This window comes from Fringilla coelebs (genome assembly GCF_963513975.1).
Source record: "Fringilla coelebs genome assembly, chromosome: 3".
Classification (NCBI taxonomy): domain Eukaryota; kingdom Metazoa; phylum Chordata; class Aves; order Passeriformes; family Fringillidae; genus Fringilla; species Fringilla coelebs.
This window is the reverse complement of record NC_140030.1, coordinates 104,799,422-104,823,686: the sequence shown is the minus strand read 5'-3', so window position 1 is coordinate 104,823,686 and position 24,265 is coordinate 104,799,422.

Here is a 24,265-nt window from a genome sequence, read left to right as displayed (position 1 = left end):
GTGCTGCTTCCTTCTCTAAGGAAGAACACCAGAGAACCACACTCACAGCAAGAAAAGGTGGGTGCCAAAAGGGTAAAAATAGCTTTGGAAGAGCTCTTCCTGCCCACTCCACACCACCCAAGCTTTACCACATTTTTCACCTTCAGCTTTGCTCCCTTCTGTATCTGGGTCGAAGAAAACCTGCGTTATCTAATGCCAAGCTTCTTCTGGGAGAAGAAAGTTCTTCCTTTCTTTGGAAAAATAAAGTTCCTGCATTGGTTCTGTCACCCACAGAGCCATGGAAAGGAAGCTAACTTCTGCACCCTAATCCTGAGCACTGTAGAAAAGAATGTCCAGCGTTGTTCGCTCGGACCCCAGGCTGATCCCTGTCTTTGATGTCTCTGGACTTTGCCACAGAGATTTTTGCTTTTCTCTCCGAGAGAACATCTGCAGCCTGGATTTCTTCTTCCCTGCATGCTCCCCCAAAAGCTGAATTGTGACCCAGGTGCTACTGGGGTATGGCCCAGAGATGCTTTTCCTTCCTGTGGGACGGATTTCTGCAGACACCCCCTCAATGCCAGGAGAGTTCAGAGCCAGTTCTTTTCTGGAGCTCTAGGAGATTTTTTTTATAAAAGCTCCAGCCAGACCTTCAGCTTTTTGCTCATGGGAAAATCTGAGACAAAGAAGAAGAGCCCCAAATTTACAAAAACTAGAAATTTTATCCTTATCCCTCTCCCTTCCCCATCAAAAAAAGCCTTTGAAACTGGCCATTTGGAGATACCGTTAGTGCCAAGAACGTAATTAGGAGACAAGCCCACATTAGCTGCTTTTATTGCTAAGGAGAAAGTGCTGAGTTTCAGCAAAGAAAATTTAGATAACAACTCTTTGGAAGGGTTAGAAATCCACAGCTCCCAGCCCTGCAGCATCTAGTCGTTGGTGAAAGTTAGGAAATAATTTTGTTTTGGACAGATTGCTGTTTCCTAGGGGGGTTTTATGCCTTCCCAGTAGCAAAACAGTTATGAGCAGTTATTCAATCCTGTCTAGTAATTCTGCTTTCATTAGCATTTCATGCTCTGCACTGATTTCCAGCTGCAATCACCTGTGTCCTGGGGACTCATGCTGCTTAATCACTTGGCATTATGCTAAAGGCCCTATTTGATCAAGCAGGTACCTTATACAATACCAAAAATAATTTCTGTTTCCAGGACCTTTCTTAATTCTTTCAGTGCTGCTGGTGACTTGAGCAGCTCCAGTCTCTCTGTCCCTCTTTGGTGACAAACTCTGAGAGGAGCAGTGGCTCCTCATGGCCAGAATAAATTAATTTTTCTTCAGCTGCCATTCACAGAGTGCTCTCCCTGGCAGGCAGCTTGGAGAAGAGTTATTTGGCTTCAACTAATGAATCTTTGCTTTAGATCCCGTGGGATATGTTTTCATGGATGCTTTGTTTTGCAGTGTAATTAATGTTATCAGTGTTAATGGATTCTTCAAATCCCTGTGTATCCTGCTGCCACCGTCCCCACAACGTGTCTTACATGGAATATGTACACGAGGGAAGCAATAATCAGAGAGAGACAAGGCAGAGGCCACAAGGTGTGGGATCAAAGGCATTGTACCTATGGGATACACCTGCACAAGGAAATCCCTGCTCTGAGGGGGGGTCTCACTTGGGGAAACCTTACTGGAAGACCCAAGGGTTTATTCCCAAGGGTTTATTCCCAAATGTCGTTGCATCCATCAGGAAAAGCTTTCTTCTGGAAGGTGTGACTGTGGATGTCACTATAGGACACGAAATTACACGACATGAACACGCAGCTCTTCTAAGGTGAAAAGAGAATTTTAATTTCTGACCCTAACATTTATAGATTTCTAGAAGTGACAGTGGATTGGAGGGCGACAGTGCCACCTCTCCAATGACACTGGACAAACCAACAGTCTATTAAATTTCTCTTCCTCTATAAAAGAATGCAAAACAATAAGTTGTTTACATAAATTGCGTGAGAAAGTTCATTACAAGAATGTCAGCATCAGAAGGCTTAGAAAAACTTTAAAAATCAGGGCAACAAGGAGATGGACAGCTCTTGACAGAGCTCTGTACCCTGCATCCTCCTGTGTAATTTTCACTGTGAATCTTCCCTCACCCCCATGCCCATGCAGTAAGACAGCCCTGGCACTGTGGCAGCCCTTCCTTCACCTCCTGGGTCCAGCACTAAGCTCTCCCTGCATGTCCAAAACCTTCTGAGGGTGCCACTCTGCATCCCATGGATCTACCCTCACCAGTCTTCCCATTCCCACTGAGCTCACCAAGAGCAGCAGAAGCCCCCAGAGCCATAATGCCCTGGGTAGGCTTGGCACGCCGTGTGGCCTCTTCCTGCTGCTTTTTCCCCCTGCCTGAGCCTCTTAGCATTTCTGGGATATGGATCCAGGGGTGGCCTGATGGAGTCAGAGCCCTTTGTGGATGTGCATCCAACACATCCTAGCTCAGTCTGTAGAGCATGAGACTCCCAATCCCAGGGCTGTGGGCTGGAGCCCCACGTTGGGCGCCAGCTGCACGGCTGATCTCCGGGGCCTCTGAGGTCTGATCCTGATAGCTCTGGACCTCTGGCCCCTTTCTCAATCTTACAAGGACAAAAGTAAAAGACTGGAGGCGCCCTTCTCCTCGGGATGATCATCCCACTTTATTGTGGGACCACTCCAGGGGGACTGAGAGAGCAGGAGGAAAGGAGAAGAAGAGGTCAGGGGTTGCCTCCCAAAGAAGAGGTTGGGGATCTCCTCCCGGGAGATTTTAAGCCCAGGGGAAGGGGGGCAGAGGAGAGGGGCCACAGCCAATGGGATACAAGTGAGGGGAGGAATAACACGGGGACAGAGCACCACCATGGGGCTTTGGGGGAGAGGGGAAGACTGTGTGATAAGAGAGGGGAATCCCATGAGGATACTAACGTCCTATTCAGTGCAAAATAGCAAACCCAGGGCAAGGCAGCAGCTAATTAAACTATTTAGTGCAATAAAACACCGTTACAGCCCTCCTGCTTCTGGCACTGCCAGCCCCATGTGGGATGGCACATGTGGATTGTCTGGGGAGGATTTGGGTCGTAGGGCTGAGTGCTTCCACCAGGCCTGCACAGATAGAGCAGGGCAGCATCAGCAGATGGCCTGAAGCCCCTCTGGACACAGCTGGACACAGTGCAGAGCTCCTCCTGCCACAGGAGACACTAGTCCCCTTGTCCAGAGCTGATTTTTAGGATTCCTGTACCTCTGAGTCTAGCTCTTGCTGTCCAACTGCAACACACACCTGCAGGGAGCATCAGATGAAAGGCAAGCAAATATTCCCTAACTTCTGTACAGACCTATTTCTTACAATTAATTGAGGAAAGAAACTGTCCTGTATGAATAAGAGACATGCAGCTTAGTGGCTGAAGCAAAAGATGCACAAAATAATTAAGCTTATCTTGAATTTATTTTGCTTGATCTCAGATGGAGGGGCTTACTTAACAGCTTTTCAGCCCAGCTCATTTCTCCTCTGTTCTTTTTTCTTCCTTCCTCAAAGACAATTCTAAACTACAAATGCAATTCAGAAATGATCAGCATTTGATACAGCTGAAATGATACTGTGAAATGAAAGTGATTTCATGTCTTAAAATATTTTCCCATATTTTCTGCTGAAGTAAATTCATAGGCAGATATTTTTCATCCCCTCAAAGCTCCATTTTTTTTTTGTTCAAACTTTTATTTTTTTTGGAAAACAAAACAAAAGCTCCTCTGCCTGCTCACTTAGTTCTGGTTCAGTGGGTGTGCTGCTTGTTGTGAGCGTAGGGAATGTCACAACAAATTTGTTCATTTGAGATTTCTTAAAACAAACATACAGAGCAGGCTGAAAACTCTAAGTGGGTATCTGCATTAAAAAGCCCACCCAGTTAAATACTGAGGGAAATTAGCTTGCTTAGCAAAAGGACGCGTCTCACAAAGCCAGCACTGGCTTTTCCCGGGGGAAATGTGTTGGTACATGAACAGGAACCCATGTGGGAAAACATATTTATTTATGTGAAAGCAGTAGAAAATTGTCTCTCAATTAAAACCTCCCAGCTTACATATTCAAACATTCACTAAGCTAACCTTTTACCTTCAGGGAAGCCTTACCAAAGCATCAGATCAGGAGCAGCATTACCAAGGCAGCCCCACTCTGCATTAACCTCTGCAGGAAAGGTTTGTGTAAGACAAACCCTGAGTGCTCCAGAGACAAACCCAGCAGCTCTCTCCAGGGAGGAACATGCAATAGCTGGAAGCCCTGGGGCTTGCAAAGCAATTTTCATCATAGCCTGGAGCAGATCAGGGATTGACTCACCTCCAAGGCTGTCCCCACCAAGCTGCAAGTCACAGGGATAAGTTTGGACAGAAACGAAATCCCTACTTTCCCTCGTTTTTTAAGGGGCCAGGAGGAAATTTGCTGCTCCTGGAAGGATGTGATACACGTGGCTCCCCTCCTCACCCCACACCTTGCACCTGGGTGATGGCCAAAAAATTTCCAGCTCCATCTCTTACTGTGCCAGCTGGCCAAGAAGCAGAAGAAATGGTCCCTGCTCTGGCCAGAAGGGAGGCAAGTCCAGTCCAATGGGCTGGCCAAGAGTGCAGATAGTTCAGGTGGCATTTTCAGCATGTGCCTCTGGCCTTTGGGTTGGCAAAAGACAGTTTTGCCTTCTGAGAACCTCTTCAAGTTCAAAAATACCTTTTTTTTTTCCCAGAAAAGTGCAGAAATAACTTAATTTATTTGGATCTCTGCACCCGTCCCTTCAAAGGAGTGGAGCAGGTGCTTTTATGAGAAATAAGTGTCTCACTGCCATCAGCACAGGCATTTTACAAGAGGGGCTTGCATAAAAAAGTTAATTTGCTGGTCTTAAAATGCAGGCAACTTATCACAGCCAGCTGTGCAGTAAGCACTGAGCAGGGAAGATAAATTTCTTCATTTTTACAGAGTTAAATCTTGCTAATTAAGACCACATGGCTGCTTGCTAGACAGAATTTGCATTGATATCTAATATTTCCCACATGTACTTACCAGAAATGGATGTCTCAGCCTGTCTGAAGCACAGGCATTAACTTCCTCTGCTTCCCCAGAGCAGAGGTTTTGAGGAAAGGGCCCTTTTTTAGTGTGAAGGGCTGTGCCTCTGTAGGGCTTTTTGGAGGAACACCCTTCCAGTGGTGCTATTTGCAGGCATTCAGACTTGTGCCTCCCCTCCCCATCTGAGAGTGGGGATTTCATGGGAGTGCTGGAAAGGGAAGATAGGGGTCTTTTTCCAAGACCATTTTTCCATTTAACTAATGCCTACATGGGATGAAATCCTCTCATCCAGCTAGTCCACCAGGACCAGAGATGCTTTCCTGGGCAGAGAGTCAAAGAGGCCAAGGGTGGGATTGCACATTTCCTCCTGTGTGACCCCTGCCTAGGTGGTGTTTCAGAAGAGCTTCACCAGACTGAAGGAGCTGAGGGATGAAGCATGGCTCTGGGAGCAGTACAGGAAGGAAGCAAAGGAAGTCTTGGACAGCAGAACTGGGATGTGCCGAAAATCTTTGCTAAATTAGCACCAATGTGCTAATTTGTTGAAGACTTTTGAATGCCAAATCACTTGCCAGCGTCTGCAGCTGTAGGTACATGAAAGAAGGATCTTCCACCACACTGCAGGTTCTGTTGTTTCCAAGCTCTCTTTCATTCATAAATGGAACAAACAGTCAAAAAGGCTGAGATTTTATTGCAAAATCCCCCTTTTACAAACTCTCAGTACAGCCCAGTGCTGGACACACACGTTTCACAAACTTGGTGATAAAATTGATGGTTGTTTGCAACCAACAATGCCAAAGTAACCCACAGCAAAGTGGGCAGCACACATTTGGCTCTAAAAAAAGTTGAAGCCAAAACACTAATGCTGCCAATTGCAAGGTCCATTTAAATGAAAATGAATGTTAATATGTTTGTGTAAAGCCAAAATGGAATTTAACAGAGAAAGCTGTGAAGCAGGATATTTTGTCACTGGAACAAATCATCAGGAGGACTGAAATGCACTGGCTTGACATTATCAGAACGACCTGGGCAAGGTGAAAAGATTTGTCTTGACATTTATTCGTGGATGGATAATTTTGCTGAACGGATTTTCTAAGGGGAAACCATTTTTGACTGTTTTGTGAGAGTTCTACCTAATGAGCCAGCAGGAAAAACCAGTGAAGGGCACTAGAGCAAGCCCTGAGCTGCTGAACCTTCCCTACTCTGCTGTCACTGGCAGCAGTACTGGTATTGTTGGTAATTCTTTCCATTCAATTATGAGCCTCGTTGGTTTTCAACTTCTTTTTATTTTTCCTTAAATTAACTGGTTTGGGAGTTGTCACGGGCCAGGAGAGATCCAAGATGCTGCTGCAGACGAAGAAATCCATGATTAAAAACAGATAACTGCCTCCTTCCTCAAAACATTCCAGCTTTTTCCACAGAAGGGGAATTTTTCCAGCAACAGTATGCATGGTTTTCCATCCTCTGGGATATTCTATAATTATTAATAACTTTGATAATTACAGCTGCTGGGCTGGACTCCCATAGAGACAGGTGGTTAGTTGCCCCCACAAGTCAGGGAAAGCCCCTTCCACGTGCAGTTCTGCACAAATTGGTCCCAAGAGCTGCTGCACCCAGAGCAGAGAGACAGGTGAGTCCAAACTTGGTGTCTGCAAGCAGGGCAGGGCTGGATAAATGTGATTTTCCTTCTCCTGGGAGAGAAGAAGGGGTGACCTGGTGATCTGTGTGAGACAGGTCACATCCTAAACTACAGGCACGGGTCAGGTGCCACAAGGTCACTGCCCTCAGAAGGGGCTGGCAAAGGGGGAAAAAGGGCAACCAGAGAGCAGGGAGAGGTGTGGAAATGAATAGGAGTAAAGGATCCTGGAGAAGGGCAGAGAAAATAAACCTGGAGGGGAGCCTGGACAAGTGATGAAATACATATCCTCCAAGCAGGCAATTAGCAACAAATCTTGAGGCTGATGAGTTTTTCAGCCTTGCTCAGTGCAGCCGTGGTGAGGAGTGAACCAGGGTGCTGTAATTGCTCTGGGATGTGCGGGTGATGAACTGACCCTCCCAGTGGAGGAAGGTGCACCATCACTCCTGTGTCTCAGGGCCTTGCACCTACTTGGAGCTGGGGATAAATCACCCTGGAGAAGGTCAGGACTGCATCATCACTGCAGTGGTGAGGAGCAGAAAAGGAGTTCTGTGTCAGTCACCTGAGCTCTGGACGAGGCATGAGCAATAAGTAAAGCCAGAAGGTAAATGTGGACCTTGTTTTGTTTAGAGAGGAGGTAATTAATAAAGTTGCACTCTTTCAGCAGAGCTGAGGGTAGACAATTCTCTGCTGGACTCCTCCTCCAAAATAAGTCTGCAGAGTATCTCTCAGAGGGGCCACTGCAACCTGGCAGCAGGAAAACAGGTGGGATCCCTGAAAGGGGATCTCAGAAAAATCTCCTCTCAGCCCCTCCAGAGACCTGTGCTCCCTGCTGCCTCTGCCCCACGTTTACCAGCAGACTTCCCCAGGTGGTGTCCCACCTGCTCAGCTCTTTTGTGACTCCGGCCCCTGCAGGGAAACTCAGCTCTTGCAGAAAACCTATGGAAAGAGTGGAATGAAAGCACATTGACTCCCATGGGAAGCTCCTTGCTGTTTCCAGCAAGCTTTGGCTCGTGCCGATTCATTTCTCTTCCCCATTCTCAGAAAATAAGAGAGGTTCAAAAGATCAGGGTGAAACAGGGTTATGAACTTCACCACTGATGTAGCCCAAAGAAAATCCATGCTGTCCAAAGAACAAATGAAGTCACACTCTCAGTTCTTAACTTACTTTAATTGAGTATATAAAAGAAGACTAAATTTCATTATCAGACTCAGCAGGAAAAGCTAAGCTGAAGGGAGGCAGTTCTTTATTAATTCACAGGGCTGTACATCACGCATTAGGTCTGGCAGAAAATAAAGTGTTTTAACTTGAAGGGAAATTGTAATTTTAGCTGGAAAGAAACAGTGTCTGATGTGAGCACACCAGCCTTTCTTCAGCAATACGGATTACAGTCTTAAGGTAACTGCTCTAATTGTCAGCTTTCTAATTGTCAACTTTCTAATTGACAACTTTCTAATTGACAACTTCCTCTCTGTAATGCCCTGCATTTCAGTCCCGCAGTTGACAGTGGCTCGGAGCTCCACAGAGCAGCCACATGCTCTGTGAGAAGGCAGCAGAAGTAGGGTTTCTTGGTGTCCCTTCCCTTTTTGTCTCCCCACCCAAAAAAGCATCCTTTGAACTGGAAAAAGCTCTCAGGTGTTGAACTCCCCCTGAAGTCAGAAACTCTCCTTTCTTCCACTGTCCTGGCGCACCAGTGGTCCTCCTGTAATTGAAAGTAACCTTCCAACACAACTGTGAATTATCTTATTCTTCCCACTTTTGGTTTGTTTTTTTTTTATTTCTCACTTTCTCATTTCTCTATTTCCTCTTGCAGGAAAAGGACTGGCAGGCTCTACCTGGACTGCCACCATGTGTTAGTTAAGGGACTGGTTAGAGGCAACAGAGCTATAATGCAATTTGTATTCATTATGCCTCTCCAAAAAAAGCAGGTAATTTGAGGGAAGATTGAAGCTGTGGACAATTCATTAGATGCTCATCTCAAAGGGAAGTGTGTCAGACAAGAGAATCTGATATGCTTCTGAATACCTGGAATTGATGCAATGTTCCGCGTTAAAAATACCTCTCACAGTTATTATGGATCTTGGAAAATTTGCCTTTGACTGTGGGGAATTGTCTGAATCATGGTGGATCTGAGCTCCACACAGATGAGTTAGCATGGATGCGTTAGGAAATGACAATCAAAGCCCTGTTCCCACCAAAGCATGCCATGGAGGTTGGAATAAATCCTCTAATTGCAAACTAATTGGCGTTATACCGAGAAATGCTGACCGAGGTGGTGCCGGTTCAGACCATTCCCTTTCTCAAGCACCAAGGGCAAATCAGGGTTCCCAGAGTCACACAGTTCAAATGGGGGCTCCCCACAGTGTTACACAGGCAGATGTGTTTGCATCTGGCACTGAGGAAAGAATGCCCACTCCGGGGGCTGTGTAGGCAGCTGCTCTCCAAGGCTGTTCCACCCTTCTTGCAGCAGCAAACACGGAGTTTCACAGAGACCAAGACCTCTGAGGGGTCCTTACCAGCCTCACACAAGCTCCCTGCTTCGGGGGAGAGCTGGTGCACACCTGCACAGAGGCTCCTGGCAGACCAGGCCAAACTTGTCACCTCCAGGAAAGCTGGCACTCTGAAACACACTCAGCTCGGACAGCAGCCCAGCAGGAATGTGAGCTGGGCAGAAACCAGAAGGGCATCGCTGTGGGTTAATAAAGGTAACCCACTCCGGTGGGATCAGCGCTCCTCTTTGAGGTCAGCTGGTTAGGATGAGAGAAAGTGCAAAAAGTTCTTGTGGAAATTAGGAGCTCCTGCTGTTTTTCCCATTTTACCTCTCCTAGGCCCAACAAAGAGAGCAATTAGCCTCTTATCTCTTCCCTACCACCTTTTACCCACTAAGAAATAATTGGAAGTCTCTGCTCAGTCTCTTGTTTTCTCAGTTCTTTCCACTCATACTCTGTGTTACAGACGACCCCTCTGTCTTGCTCTCGCTCCTTTCTCTGCACTGGCACTTTGGCAGTGCCCCTGCATCATTCTTGGATCACAGCCTCACCATCAGGCAGGACACTTGATGGAAGACCCTCCCATCCTGAGGTGACCAGAGCAAAAGCACTGTTTTCCAAGCTGCACTCCCATTTCCACTGCTCCAAACCAGCTCTGCCTTTTTGCTAGAACATCCTGCACCCCCAAGAGTGTCTGTCCTTTGCATCTCGCTTCTTCTCAGTGTCACAATCCATGCCCTCATCTCAGGCTGCTGAATTCTCCTGCCCTGTGTGACGCACCAAGTGTGTCTTTAGCCAGTGCCACCTGAGAGGCTACAGACAATTTTCCTCCTTCACCCAGGCGAGTCTGGCCAAATCCTGTCCCTCAGAGTCACCCCAAACCTCTCAGACTCTGTCTGGTGCACTCAGCTAAACATTTCTCTAATAAATCTATTGATTAGAATCTTGCACCTCCTGGTGATTACACCCACACTGTGCATTAACTTGCTTTGCTGGAGGCAGCATCAGAAGACCTCACTCCTGTTAGCAGATACACTGACTGATATCCACCACTCTCCCCTTCCCCTTCAGGCAGGTACCCAGGAAAACAAATGCCATCACTGGCACTGCCATTGTTCTGTGAGAAATGTGAGCTGACTGCTTTTTACCCTCTAATTAGTCTTCCTTAAGGACTTGGGAAAGAAATGAGTGGCTGTCAGTGTCATTCTGGGCATCACAACTGGACTGATGAGTTTATGAATGTCCACCTCCTTCCTTTCAAATAAAATGCACCATCTCCTGTGCTGTGGGCTTGCAGCCATGCCCCAGGAGATCTCAGAGATAACAAGTTTAGAAAGGAACATTTGAACTCTTTTTCTTCCAGCCTCATTTCAAAAAAGAAACTTTCTTTTATATTACTGCGTTCAGAATTAGCCTATTAAGATGAAATACCATCTTCAAGGAGAAATATGTTCTGTCCCACACTTTTTAATCAGCTCTCTCCCTAACTCATTTGAGGAATAAATGTTTTTCATTTTGTGTTGTTTGGTAAAGCTGAGGTGAAGAAGATTGCTTGTATTTCCCCTAATTATGCTGTCTGGTTTGCTGATGAAGTTCTGTTCTCTGTCTGTGCAGGAGTTTGGTCTCAATACATCTTAAAATACTAAACATGGGAACCTTAACTGATCTTGGGCAGAACTAAATGTAGGGATGATTTCACCATTGTCTTTGCTGAGAGCAGCTAGACTAGAAAATGTTTGAACTTGTCACAAATCAAGTGAATCAAGAGCCTTTCAGTACTCGGTGATAAAATCTGAATACATGATCAGCAGAGAAATCCTCAGCTGTGCCACCTCCTTCCAAGGGCTGGGCCTAAGATGTTTAATGTCAAAAATTCTCATTAAATGGCAGCCTTTGTGTCAGTGCTCAGGTTGGGTCAATCAACACATCTGGCTGGTGTTTGCCACCTCAGCTCTTGTGCTGGTAGTCTCTGGGTGGTTAAGCAGACCTTCAGGGAAGGGTTTGGCAGCCCACACTCCATGGCTGTGTCAATTTTTGCAGACCTGGTGTCAGTGCACACATCCACAGCCAGCAGGGCTGGGGAAGGTCCACCCTTCTGCCTCACTCCCCAGCTGAGGAAGCCCTGCCCAAGTTTTTCAGTGGATGTGTGTCTGTCTCTCTCTCCCAACTCCTCGTGCTGTGACCCAGAGTTTCCCATCCTTCTGAGCCATTGCAAGCACCATTTTCATCAATGCCATTCCACAGAGACACAGAGCTGGAGGATGGCATTGCAGGCTGGGTGCTGCTGTGGGAGGGATCCTTTACCCCACCACAGCTCCTCTGCACAGCTCCTCTGCACAGCTTTCTAGGACAAGGTCCCTGGCCACATCTCCTCAGACACAGCCTTCAGGAAAAGAGGGAGTTAGATCTGTGTTAGGTGAGCTGCTGTACCAAGTTGTGTGAGCTGCCTCCTCTACAGAAGGATCCTCATTCTGTAGTTTCCCCACTGGAGGGGTTTCTGCAAGGATTTTTCCCAGAATCACAGAAGGGACCCCCAAGGAACAGTGACCCCAGCTCCTGGCCCTGCACAGGACCATGCCAAGGTCACCCCATGTGCCTGAGAGTGTTGTCCAAACACTTCTTGGACTGTCAGGCTTGGAGCTGTGACCACTGCCCTGGAGAACCTGTTCAGTGCCCGACCACGCTCTGGGTGAAGAACCTTTTCCTGATATCCAACCTAAACCTCCCTGACACCCATTACAGGATGTTTTCATTCATCTGGGGGATGGACATTTTGCCCAGAAGGATCCTGTGAGAGACAGTATGGAAAGCATTACTGAAATCCAAAAAGATCACATCCACTGGCTTCCTCCGTCTGTCTACCCAGCACATCGGTCTACTAAAAAAGAACTGAAACCAATTTCTCAGCAGGTTCAGCCTAACAGGACCCCAGGACCTAAACACCCTGATAATCACCTGGTCAGGCACTCTGCTTTGATGGGAAAAGCCCAGGCTGATAGGATCTGTCATATTGACATGCAACAACTCTCTACATTCCTGGTACATGGAGTTCTGAAAACTAGAAGGTATCAAAATAAAATATTCTGGATATCAAAATAAAATATTTGCATTCCCCTTCTTTATTGGAGACTGTTTGCTGCACAAGCCTGTTGTCAGACTCTTTCATCTGCTTCAGTTCACTTTACTGCTAACTGTGACTTACATAGGATTTATGATTCAAGTCAAGAGCTTGATTGCATTTATTTTGCTGGTGACAGAATCAATTCATTCTGGGTAGGAAGAGTGATGCATTGCTTGCCAGCCCCTCACTGGCCCACAGATTATTGAGAAGCCTAGTGAGTGTCTTTTGATGGTTTGGATTCATGGGTTTTTTCTCTTCAATAACTTCATAATTATTGAAATTCAGTATTATTCTCCTCAATGGAGGTTATGGAACAAGGAAAGCCCTGGAAGAAGCTCTTGGTAAGTTTCTTTTGATACCAAATGGTGTCCCCCTGGTGAAGTAAATAAATTCCTATTTCAACTCACTCATTTCCATTAATTTCACTTGAACTTTTAGCATAATATCAAACATTATTTTTAATATTATATTTCAGTTGTTTTATTAATATTTGCTGGTATAATGCTTTGTTATTATAGACTAATGTGTGTGTACGTTATGGAAATGGAGCATTTGGATATTGTTGAAATAAAATATTCTATGTTTTCAAGACCATTTAATTTGATTATCCTCATTAGTCATTTCTGGAGGAGGGTGAGGGAAGAGCATTTTATTTTGAAATCTGATTTAAAACAAAAATTACTCTTGAAATCTTGGGATTTCATCACTGACTAAAACTGCTGATATCTGGCAGGGGTTTTTGCCAAGAAACAAAGAAGCTAACAAAATTAGGCACAAAATGAGCAAGGACAGGGTGGTTGCTGGTGGCCCTGTCAGGGGGCTGCAGAGGTTTCCTTGCAGGTCAATAGATGAAGCAGAGCTGCTGCAGCATGTCAGAAAATAAGGGTATTCATCTCATTAGTAGAGACAAATTAAATGTCTCAGCTTCTCTCTTCTCAACATCTTATTGCCATTTTTTTGTCCCTCCCTGTGCTGATGGCATTGCTTGAGTTCTTCTGGCTGCCCCAAGAGAGATGGGCTGGGAGAATGTCCTCTCCTTCCCGCTTGCTGTAGGGCTCTCCAACGTTTTACACACTGCTGAGCAGGTGGAGGTGAAGGACAGGCTTGTCCAGCCCATCCTTGTGTCCCCATGAACAGCCAAATTCACTGGGCACACAGGACTGAGACACCAGGCTGGACCTGAGGTGCTTCATGGAGCCCTGTAAATAACCCAGGGCTGTCTGACCTCAGGCTGCTCTTGACGAGTTACCTCCCAGAGAAAGTTAATTCCTGTGTTGTCTGTCTTTCTGGCACAACTCTCTTATATATGCCCAGTGAAGGCACAGCCCAAAAGAAATGGAACTTGAAGTGCCTTGAACATCCAGGAGAGCTGGATGCAATTAACTTGTGGATAAGGGGAGCTGGATGACCTTCACATCCCTGATGGATTCACTCCTGAGCTGAACACATCTAAGGCTCTGGCTGTGTCTATTCATCAGACTAATGGTGTGATGGTAGTTGTGCTTATTGGATTAAATCCTCACTGAGCCATGGGCTTATGCTAACAAACAGCAAGCTCCTCAAAGTCCTTGAAGTGTGTGGTGTGGGCTGGTTGCTCCTCCAAAAGCAATGGGAGGAGCAGTTTTGCTTTCCAAAAGCAAGACTGTGTCAGAAGATGCACCATAGAGTGTAATAAAGACTTTTTAACATGTCGTAAAGGAGCCAGATCAAAAGTTTACTAATGCTGGCCATGCCTGAGTAAATGCATGCCAAAGTCTCAGATGTGATGGCTCCTTGCTCCTCAGGAGACCCCATAAACTGTAGGACTGCTGGTGTGGCAGCATTTTACACTGCTCTGCTCAAGTCCACTCTTTTTCTTCCAGTGGTGGGAAGCAGGGTAGGTGTGACAGTGATTGCAGGGGTCCCAGGATGAGGGAAGAGATGAGAAAATTGACTCCATGTTCAGAAGGCTGATTTATTATTTTATGATATATATGAAATTAAAACTATACTAAAAGAACAGAAGGAAGGATTTCATCAGAAGGCTGGCTAAGAATAGAAAAGGAATCAATAACAAAGGTTTGTCTCTGACCAAGACAGTCTGGACAGCTGGGCTGTGATTGGCCATTAATTAAAACAACCACATGAGACCAATCCCAGATCCACCTGCTGCATTCCACAGCAGCAGATAATCATTGGTTACACTTTGTTCCTGAGGCCTCTCAGCTTCTCAGGAGGAAAATCCTAAAAAAAGGATTTTTCATAAAACATGTCTGTGACAGGTAGGAAGGTTTCCATGCACTGGAAAAAAAATGGATAAGTGATGAGTGTGGCACTTTGCAAATCCTTTAGTGGCACTTGCTCAAACCATCCTGGTGCTTGAGTGTCACCCTTTTGTTAACAGAAGTTTGGGCTGAGGCACTCCCAGGTCCTATTGTCCATTAAATTTTTCCTCCCCAAAAAGTTCCCCCGAGGTTCTTCTTTCTTATTCTTTATTAGTGACATCTAGTGACCAGCCAGAGTCATGCAGCAAACCGTAATTAATAAAATAAAACCGTAATTAATAAGTTAGAATGAACTTACATGACAAGAAACTAGTTGGACTATTAGTTTAACAAGTACTTCTCACTGCTGCCAGTGGAGAAATCCATCAGGCTCTTGTGTTTGAAACTATCCTTTTTTCCTCAGCCTTTTGCAGCATGCCAAGGGCTGCCCTAGCTCCTGCAGGAGGTCCTATGAAGAAGGTCCTCAGGTGAGAATTCCCAGAATGTTTTATGATCCCCATAACAGTCTTGGGGTTTTGAATTTTGATGTGCTCTAAAGGTTCTGATTTCCAGGCATCAAATTTTCAGCTTTTCTTATAAATCAGGTTTCCTCAGGGTATCTCGGTTGGGTGGCTAAAAGACCCAATTTGTAACACCTCCTTTCAGCCTGCTTTCCTGAGAAAAGAAGAATATTTTATTGCATTGCCGCGATTTAAGTGAGTCTCTGCTCCCTGTCACCTAGCAGCCCAAGCAACACAGCAGCAGCAGCTATCTCTGAGGCCACTGTGCTCCTCCTGAGCTTTGTGCAAAAAGGAAACCATGCAGAGCAAAGTGCCTGAGATGGCTGTACAAGTATTGAAACCCTAAGTCATTTAAAAAAAATAAATTCATTTGGGAAAGTAGGCAAGTAGGAGAGGCACTTTATAGTGCAGCTACAGCAAAAAACACTTGAAGTTCTTGTTTTCTAGTACACAAATCTGATTTGAGATGTAAATCTAGGGGGAAATGGGCTTGGCTTGGCCTGGTGTTTGCTACTGCAAGATTAATCTGTAAAAACAACCTGAGAAAGAGGCCTCTTCTTCCAAAATAGTGCTGCACTGGGTGAACAACAGTGCCCAGGTGCAGAGCAGCCCAGGGGCATCCATGGAAGATGCCCCTGCCCAAATTCAGGTGTAAATCAGACCATAGGCCAAACCCAATTGCATGGATTTTATTTGGCACTAAATGTGAGTTAGAGAGGTAGAACAGAGGAGAGGGAAAATGAGAGAGAAGAGAAGAGAAGAGAAGAGAAGAGAAGAGAAGAGAAGAGAAGAGAAGAGAAGAGAAGAGAAGAGAAGAGAAGAGAAGAGAAGAGAAGAGAAGAGAAGAGAAGAGAAGAGAAGAGAAGAGAAGAGAAGAGAAGAGAAGAGAAGAGAAGAGAAGAGAAGAGAAGAGAAGAGAAAGAGAAGAGAAGAGAAGAGAAGAGAAGAGAAGAGAAGAGAAGAGAAGAGAAGAGAAGAGAAGAGAAGAGAAGAGAAGAGAAGAGAAGAGAAGAGAAGAGAAGAGAAGAGAAGAGAAGAGAAGAGAAGAGAAGAGAAGAGAAGAGAGAAGAGAAGAGAAGAGAAGAGAAGAGAAGAGAAGAGAAGAGAAGAGAAGAGAAGAGAAGAGAAGAGAAGAGAAGAGAAGAGAAGAGAAGAGAAGAGAAGAGAAGAGAAGAGAAGAGAAGAGAAGAGAAGAGAAGAGAGAAGATCAATGGGGATCCTGGAGCCCTTCTGGAAGTGTCCCCTTTTCACAGCCTTAGTTCAGGGCATCCACAAGGTGGTCACAAATGTTCCCAAAACCTTGAGGTGGCGTGTGCATCAGCAGTTTGCCTCCTTTCCCACAGTTTGACACAGTGGTAGCTTTTGTCTGGATGCATTAGCCAAGGATGTGCTCAGCTAGGCCTGGAATTAGCACCTTCCTGCTGTGAATTTCTGCCATCTGTACTTAGCTCAAGGTGCCTCTATGGTGGCTTATCTTGTGGCAAGTTCCTTCTGTGGCTCTGACAGTGTTTTCAGAGAGGCAGCTCTGTTTCTTAAGTCCTTTTAAGAGGCACAGCAGGGAGACAGAGATGTGAATGCCCCACAGTTTCTATTTTTTCTTGCCTCTTGGGGAGATAGGGAAATACTAATCTTTGCCAAGTGGTCCAGCTGAGGAATCCAGCTCCCCAGCAAGGTTTCAGAAAGGTTTCTCAGCAACCAAGCCTCCACACTGAGTGGAGATTGTGCCTCACATAAAAGGCATTGAAAGGGAGCTGAATCAACATTGGGGCTGGTCATGTACACTCACCAGGGCAGGGCACGAGGTCTGTGGGATGGGATGGGATGGGATGGGATGGGATGGGATGGGATGGGATGGGATGGGATGGGATGGGATGGGATGGGATGGGATGGGATGGGATGGGATGGGATGGGATGGGATGGCAGAACTGGAGAGACACCCATCTCTCCATCCTGGGCACGCTGCTGGTGCACCTGTGCTGCTGAGGGAATCTGAGTGTGAAATGCCAGCCCAGCACGTGGGAATCTGCAGAGCTGGGCTGAGCTGCAAGCAAAGCAGCTTGTGAGTGAGGGAGGGGGAGCAGCAGGACTCAAAGTTCTCTCTGTGTCCCTGCTGTGCTTGTCAGACCAGTCCTGTGTCCCCAGTGGTGCCTAGGGGCTCTGGGCTCTGCAGGCTGAGCATGCTCCAGCCCACAGGCTGGGGTGGGGAATGTCTCAGCATCATTTCCTCTGAGAGATGCTGCAAATGATAGGAGTGGTGACAGACTGAATGCAAAAAGTGTTGCAGCCTCGAGCAGAGCCACAGCCAGAAGGGCCACGGCATTCTGCCATTAGTCAGAGCAGATGCTTGTGATAGTGGCAGTGACCTGAAACTGCTCATCTTGTTACTCAGGGAGGGCTGCAGCCATGGGGCTGGCAAGTGTGGGACAAATAAACCAGGCTCTTCTCTCCTTCCTGAGCTGCCTGCCACGCTCAGATCTCACTTAAGGCAGAGAGAACAGTGAAGCAATGGTGACAGCTGACACAACACCCTTTGCAGCCAAACCACTGCTGGAAACAGCTGCTGAAACAAATTCTGGACAAAGATGGCTCAGTCAAGGGCTTGTAGCTTTGATCTCCTTTACTCAGCCTCTATTCCCCTGCCTTTTCCTGAGGTTTCATGCTAGCTGTGCACCACCAAGCACCTGGGGCAGCGATCCCAGGTTGCCACTGGCATGTCCACCCTCCCATGCACTTGCACAAGAAGTTAACTCCTTTCCTCCTCTGTCCCCAGCACCCTGACTCGTGGGACAAGCATCCCATGGGTGTCCTTGCCTTTAGGGCCCCTCTCTGCTCCAGCAGGGCTGACATATCTACTGGGGCAGCTGCAAACATCTGGAACAGCTGCTGTGAAAATGGGCTCAGCCTCCACACCGAGAGAAAGCAAAACTTCTCCAGCTGTTCTTTCTCTCCTTGAAGAGGAGGTGGAGAAAGGGGTGTGATCTACAGCTGGGGCAGCAAAGAAGGGTCCACTGTGGAAATTCTCCAACCCCCTCCATCTTGTCATGCCTTCCATCTTGTCTTGCAAAGGACATACCAGAATCTCCAGTTTCATCTCAGTCACATCCCTCTCCTGGAAGGTGACTCTCCCTCTCACAGTCCCACCCTTCACAGCGAGTGTCACTCAGGGCAGAATTTGCAGCCTTGCTGAAAAGCAAGACATCTGCCACTGGTGTTTTGCTGGGTACAAAAAAGTTTGAAGAGTGATGGAATTTAAGGGTGTGGAAGACCTCAGGCAGCAGCAGGCTTTGCTTTCTGCCCTCAAGATGACTGAGAAATGTACTGTGAGAAATGTCTCTTTAGCAGCACACCAGGCTAAATGCCATGGTCAATGTACCAAAGCTGGGCAAGAAGGGAAATGGGGATTTAATTTTTATACAGCTTGTCCTTAAAAGTCCCACTTTTGATTTGGAGCATTTCCTTATCTTCAACAAGCAAATGAACTGTGTGGAAACTTCCAACAGTTCCCAAAGGAAATGCCAACACCTGCAGTGTGCCCCTGCCTTTGGAAAGTGTATGGGCAAATGTAGGCACTAAGAAAAATCATCTTGGAGGAAAATTGAATTTATTGTTTTTTTTACCATCACCCCCTGCCTCTCTGGCAGCGTTGCAGGCAGTAACTTACTGGAAGCTCTAAGTAAATCCATGAAACTCTTGGCTGCAGCAATCTGCATCTGAATGCCTTTGCAATTTTCATTTAATCAGCTGGCAGCTGCAGTGAGAGAGATGGGTCTGCAAAGGCATCTCTGTCTGAGGAGCTCTGACACAGCTCCTGGCAGGCACAGGTGCCTTGCTCCCAGACAGACTGCAACAGGAGCTGTGGCTGGGAAGGGCTGGAAGGGCTTTGGCAGCACCTGAAGCACAAACCCGAGGCAGGAGAAGTAGCCAGGAGGTGTTCAAGAAGAGAAGGCAGCCTTGGAGCACCCCAGAAATGCTCCACAGAGCTGTCACCCTCTTGTGGGAGTCTGTGTCCATGACCACCTCCCTCTGATCCCTGCTGGGTCAGTTGATCATGGTCCCCCCTTGCCTTCCTGTCTGTAACTTGGCTCCTCTGTAAAATCCTAATGCAAACAGACCAACCTTCCAAAGCTGCTGCTGCTGCAATCATGTCAAACTACACAGTGTTTATCACCAGCTTAATTATTCTTAATTGCTTTACTTGCTACTGGCAGGCTCTCATTAGCATGGCTGAAAAAACCAATCCCACCAAGAAGCTCCCTGTATTTTACTGTGTATCTCAATTCACGAGGGCAGACTTTTGCCCAGTTTTCCCAAGGAAACACTTTTGTGTCTGTCAGCAGCTGCTGTTGTGCCATTTCCCCTCCTTTAACATTTTCCCACTGTTGTGTCCCGAGCTGGTTTGACATATGAAAGGTACAAAAATGCTGATTTCTGTCAAACACCGTGAATATAGGTGGCTGGACAGAGAAGAGAAAATACAACAACATGGCAAACATTATTAGCCATGATTTCATATTTACTTTAAACCCTTTAGAGTGTTTTGAGCATCAGACTGATCCTCTAAGCTCCTATTTTATGGCATCCAACACCACATTCCTCTAAGATGTTCCAATTCAGCTTAGAGCCTACTTTTCTGGTCCATGTGGTTCCTTTGTTCTGCTTTACTCAGAAGCCCATATGAAGGAGAAAACAGCATTTCTAGGACCAGACCTATTTTCCATAAAGCCACAGGGGCTGTCATTGAACCTTATTTGCATCCTCTCATTATTTATCCCCTCAATGCTGCATTCCCTTTCTTCTGCATTGCTTTATGCTTTATTACTTGGATCACCAACAGCATCACTGGGAATTGTTCTGGGTACCCTGAAGCTCCTTTCCTGCCAGTTTTTCCATCCTCAACCCGGAAGGACCAGACAGTGGCAGGAAAGACTCAGGAGAGGTTCACAAACAGCCCTCTTCTTTTCTGCCAGAAAGAAGATATTCCTTCCCACCTGACAGGCATTGCAGCAAACAAAATGTGTGTTCTCCCTCTGGCTTTTCTCAGCAAGTGCTGGTCCCTCTCTGTTGGAGATCCCACAACCCTGCACCCACTCTGGTGCCCAGAGCAGGGCAAACTTGTAAACAAAGGTGTGAAAAAAAGACCAAAAATAACTTTGCCTTCCTTTGCAAACCACAGGTGAAAATCTCTGTCCTCTTCCCAGAAATGAAGATATTTCCTGTGGATGGTCAGCAGGGGAAAGCCTCACCAATTTGTGCCTGTCCAGGTGCCAACATCAACTGCACCACGCACACAAATTTGTAGTTTGGCATTTTCTACAAACCAGATCTACCTTCAGGAGCTGCTAGAAAACCTTTTTCCTCCTCAGCCTGAGAGATCCAGCTGGAGCATCTGGGGAGCTCCAAAAAGGTTTTTAGAAACACCAGACAAGAGGAGGCAAATTCTCAGGGGGTTAAGCATTATGACCCCATTGGCATCAACAGGCTCTGGCCATCCACAGCAGCTGATGCCAGGTCTGGCACCAGAAATTCTCCAGCTTTTCTTTTATGAGATCTTGAGACATACTTATGGCTCACAGCAGAGCTCTGTGCCAATGTTGCCTTGCAAAAAAACCCCAGTGCGTTAGTTTAACATTATTAGTAAATATTTAGCTCTGCTGCAGCAGCACTTTGTGGTTATTTGATACCCCAGGGACAACTTTCTTGAAATAATAGGTGAAGTGCTGGGATTTGAGAGAGCTGAGTGTTACTCTGCTGTTGCAGATTCAGGTCTTTGGCAGATCAAAGAGCAGGGCTGTGCTGTGCTAGGGCATCTGTGTGCATCCCAAACCCTTGGGAGAGGGGGTGCAGAGTAATGGAATCGTGGCTGTACAGTCATTTTGTGGGAAAGCATAGAAAGCAGTTCAAATCTGAAGTGGGTGATAAAACCCAAGAGTTTCCAGGAAAGCCCAGTCAACCCCAAAATGCAAAAAAGGGCATTCATTGCCTTGTCTCAAATATGAACACAATACTTTTCCAGTCAGCAAATATTTATCCCAGCACTCAAGTGAGGCCTGTGTGGTTGTAAAGAAGGAGTCAAGATTTGGGTTCTAAGGAGAAACATATTCAGGTCCTGCTCTGCAGATTTTAAAGGTCTACGAGCAAATAACCTGTAATTCCCACATGTGTAGAATTATCTGGCCTGTAAATATATATACCTTATAAAATGCTCGATTTGTTTGATCTTTTCTGCTATGAAAAATCCCCTAGGGAATATTTATCCTGCCTTTGCATGGAGACGGTGAGAAGAACAAACTTTTAGTTCTAGAATATCACCATGGGCTGGGCTTCATGCAGACAAAAATGTCAGGTCTAGAAACAAAACTTGGTGTCCATCTCCAGCCTCATGGAGAGGTATCCAAGAAAATTCCTGTCTTCTCTAAGAACCATTTCATCAGAATTGAGAGGAGAGGGTGGCATGGTTTGGGTGGCAAGTAACTCTGAACCAGGAATGTCATTTTTCAGCCTGACTTCTCCAGTACTCCCAGCTTTCATGTTTAGCCTGCAAACCAAAGCAAATAAAAACATCACAAACAATCAAACAGCTACCTTAAGATAACATATGAGAGGAGAAGAAACTCTAGGTTAGTGATGAGTGGTCCATGAGAGTAAGAACATACTCATCCCCCCCTGCAGTGCCATGGCTCCTTCAGATGTGCATGCAGAGCCTCTCTCCTTGGCAGGAAAAGGGATTAATTATTTAGTTAATTAGTTAATGTGTAGCAAAGTGAGGGTGGGGAAAGGCTGCAAGACAATTGTTAGCATTATTATCAAAACCACACAGCAGCTTCTCATAAATGCCTTCTTTATTTCTCATGTAAATGGCGTTGTCAGTACCAGAAGAATTTTTCATCTCAAAAATTTCTGTTAAACAGCTTTGTACTGGGCTCCAATTTGAAACCTATTCTAACTAGCAGACAATATGAAACAATGCCTAAGTTATTTACCACAAAGATTTAAAGCACAAAAACCGTGACAAACCCATCTGAATTTAATGGACGGATGCAGAACACACTGCATCCGATTTCAAAAACACATTTGTATCCAAACCTTTTTTTGCCCTTCCTATAAAATGTTTTTATGATGACAACTTTATTGGTGCTGAAATTGCTCCTTTCCTGATGTTCAGATCACAAGAACTTTGTTTGCCTTTTGTGCATTACCCATGATTATTTTGTCTCCTCATTGTAATGCTACCCATTATTTCCCTTTTTCTGTATAGATTACTTTCCCACAGTCATGTGCTCCCTGCCCAATGGTTGTGCAGCAGCAAATGTAAGACCAGCACACCTCAGTCTCACCCCTCAGGGAGAGGTGATGGGCTGCAGGGACCATCCCTTCCAGGACCTTTGTCTCACATCAGTTGGTATAAAAGGTCTGTTTGTGCTGGGGCAGCTCCATGGGTGCCACCAGCCATACATCAGTGGAGCTGCTTTTCTGTCCAATGTGTTTGTTTTTTCCTTGCTGACCTTTCCTTTGGAACCACTGTATTGGAAATCGATGGCAAGTTTTATGTTCTGGTTTTTTAGCTTCGCTGTCACAGCCCAAAATTGGCAAGAGAGAGAAAACAGACAAAAGCCTTAAGAGGCGTTTGGCAGGCAAAAAAAAAAAATAAATTATCCCACGTGCTGTTTTTTAAAAAGTCTCACAAGCCATTCTGTGGCAGAGGCCTGGGCTCACATTGCAGCTCTGGGAGTTCACTAAATCTCTCCTGCAAGCAGTGTGCATCCCTCTGCATTCAGTGTGACCTGGCTGAAATCACAGAACACAAATCAAGCAGAGGTGATGCTCCAGACCTCTGTAAGGAAATGTGTGTGTGTGCTGCTGATCCAGCTCCAGCACTTCTAAGATATTGGACATGGCTGGTGTTTGGCAGCAAATTAAGCAGCAAAGCACTTCCTGAGCCATTATCTGCCAAGCTGCTGGGCTCTCACAAACACATTTTCTGTAGCTACATCTGTGAGCAGTTCTGGCATCTCTTTCCTGTCTCCAACATATCTCCTTGATCACGTCTTTGAGGGAGCCAAGGAATGCTTGAAAAGGGAATGTCTCATCTCAGATTTTGGGCATTTTTGTGCTCAAATCATTAGCAGATAAGGAAGCTGTTTGCATCCCCTTTGGCAGTCAGGGATCAGTCTTTTCCAGCAGCTTCTTTTTGAATGCACCAGTTGAAAGGCTGGAAGATAATTATTCCTGTTTAGGGCAATATAGATGTTTAGCACACATTTTCCAAAGAAATAGCACAGCAAGCCAAAATTGGAAAAGACCTGATTAAAGAATATTTAGAGAAGTTATGACATCCTGAGGAACAGCTGAAGTTTTTCCTCCTGCACTTTGTAGTGAGGTGAGAAGATCCCTACACCTTTAGAGGTTATCTCTGTAAATTCTCTCTGCCTGAGGAATCCAGGAAGGCAGGCAGAGGAGTTCATCTTTCATGACAGAATGAAGAACCAAGGAAATTGCAGTAATCTAATACCCAGAAAGGCACAAGATAAAATTATTAAACAATATCTTAGTAGTCATCTGGGGAATAAACTGATAAAAACAGCCAGCATAGATTATTCAAGAACCTACTTTCTCAAACCATTTCTAATTTCATTCCTTGTCAGAGCAACCAGCCAAGTGGATAAAGAGGAGGCAGCAGATGAGATATGTCTTGAATTTATTAAGAGTATGACATTGTCTTGCATGACATTCTCTTAAGCAAAGAGAGAAATATGGCCCAGTGGGTGCACTCATAAAACTTGTGGATGGCTCTGAGCTGAGAACAGCACCAAGAGCTTTGGAGGGCAGGATCAGCAAAGGCTGGATTAGCTGGAAAATTAGCAGAAATCAGTGTAGATGACTTCAGTAAAGATAAGAGCAAAGGAATTCAGGCAGCTGTGAATGATTCCTTCTGGGGTATCTGCCACCTGCAACCTGAGAGTTTTTTGCTGTAGGAGTTCTTTAGAAAAATGTTTGCCCTTCATCAAAATGAGCCGTGAACTTTCTTTCCATGAAGGGTCACTGGAAAAGCACAAAGCTATCAGACTCCATTTCCCCAAAAAAAAGAGCTGAAATTCTCTGTGCAGGTTTGCTCTGCAGTTATTCCAGCCCCAGACTGGCTGCTGACCCATTCCTAGTTTAGATGGTGTATTCGGACATCTAGGGCTGCTATTTTTCAGCTAGGCAGACTTGATGGAAAAGAGCATC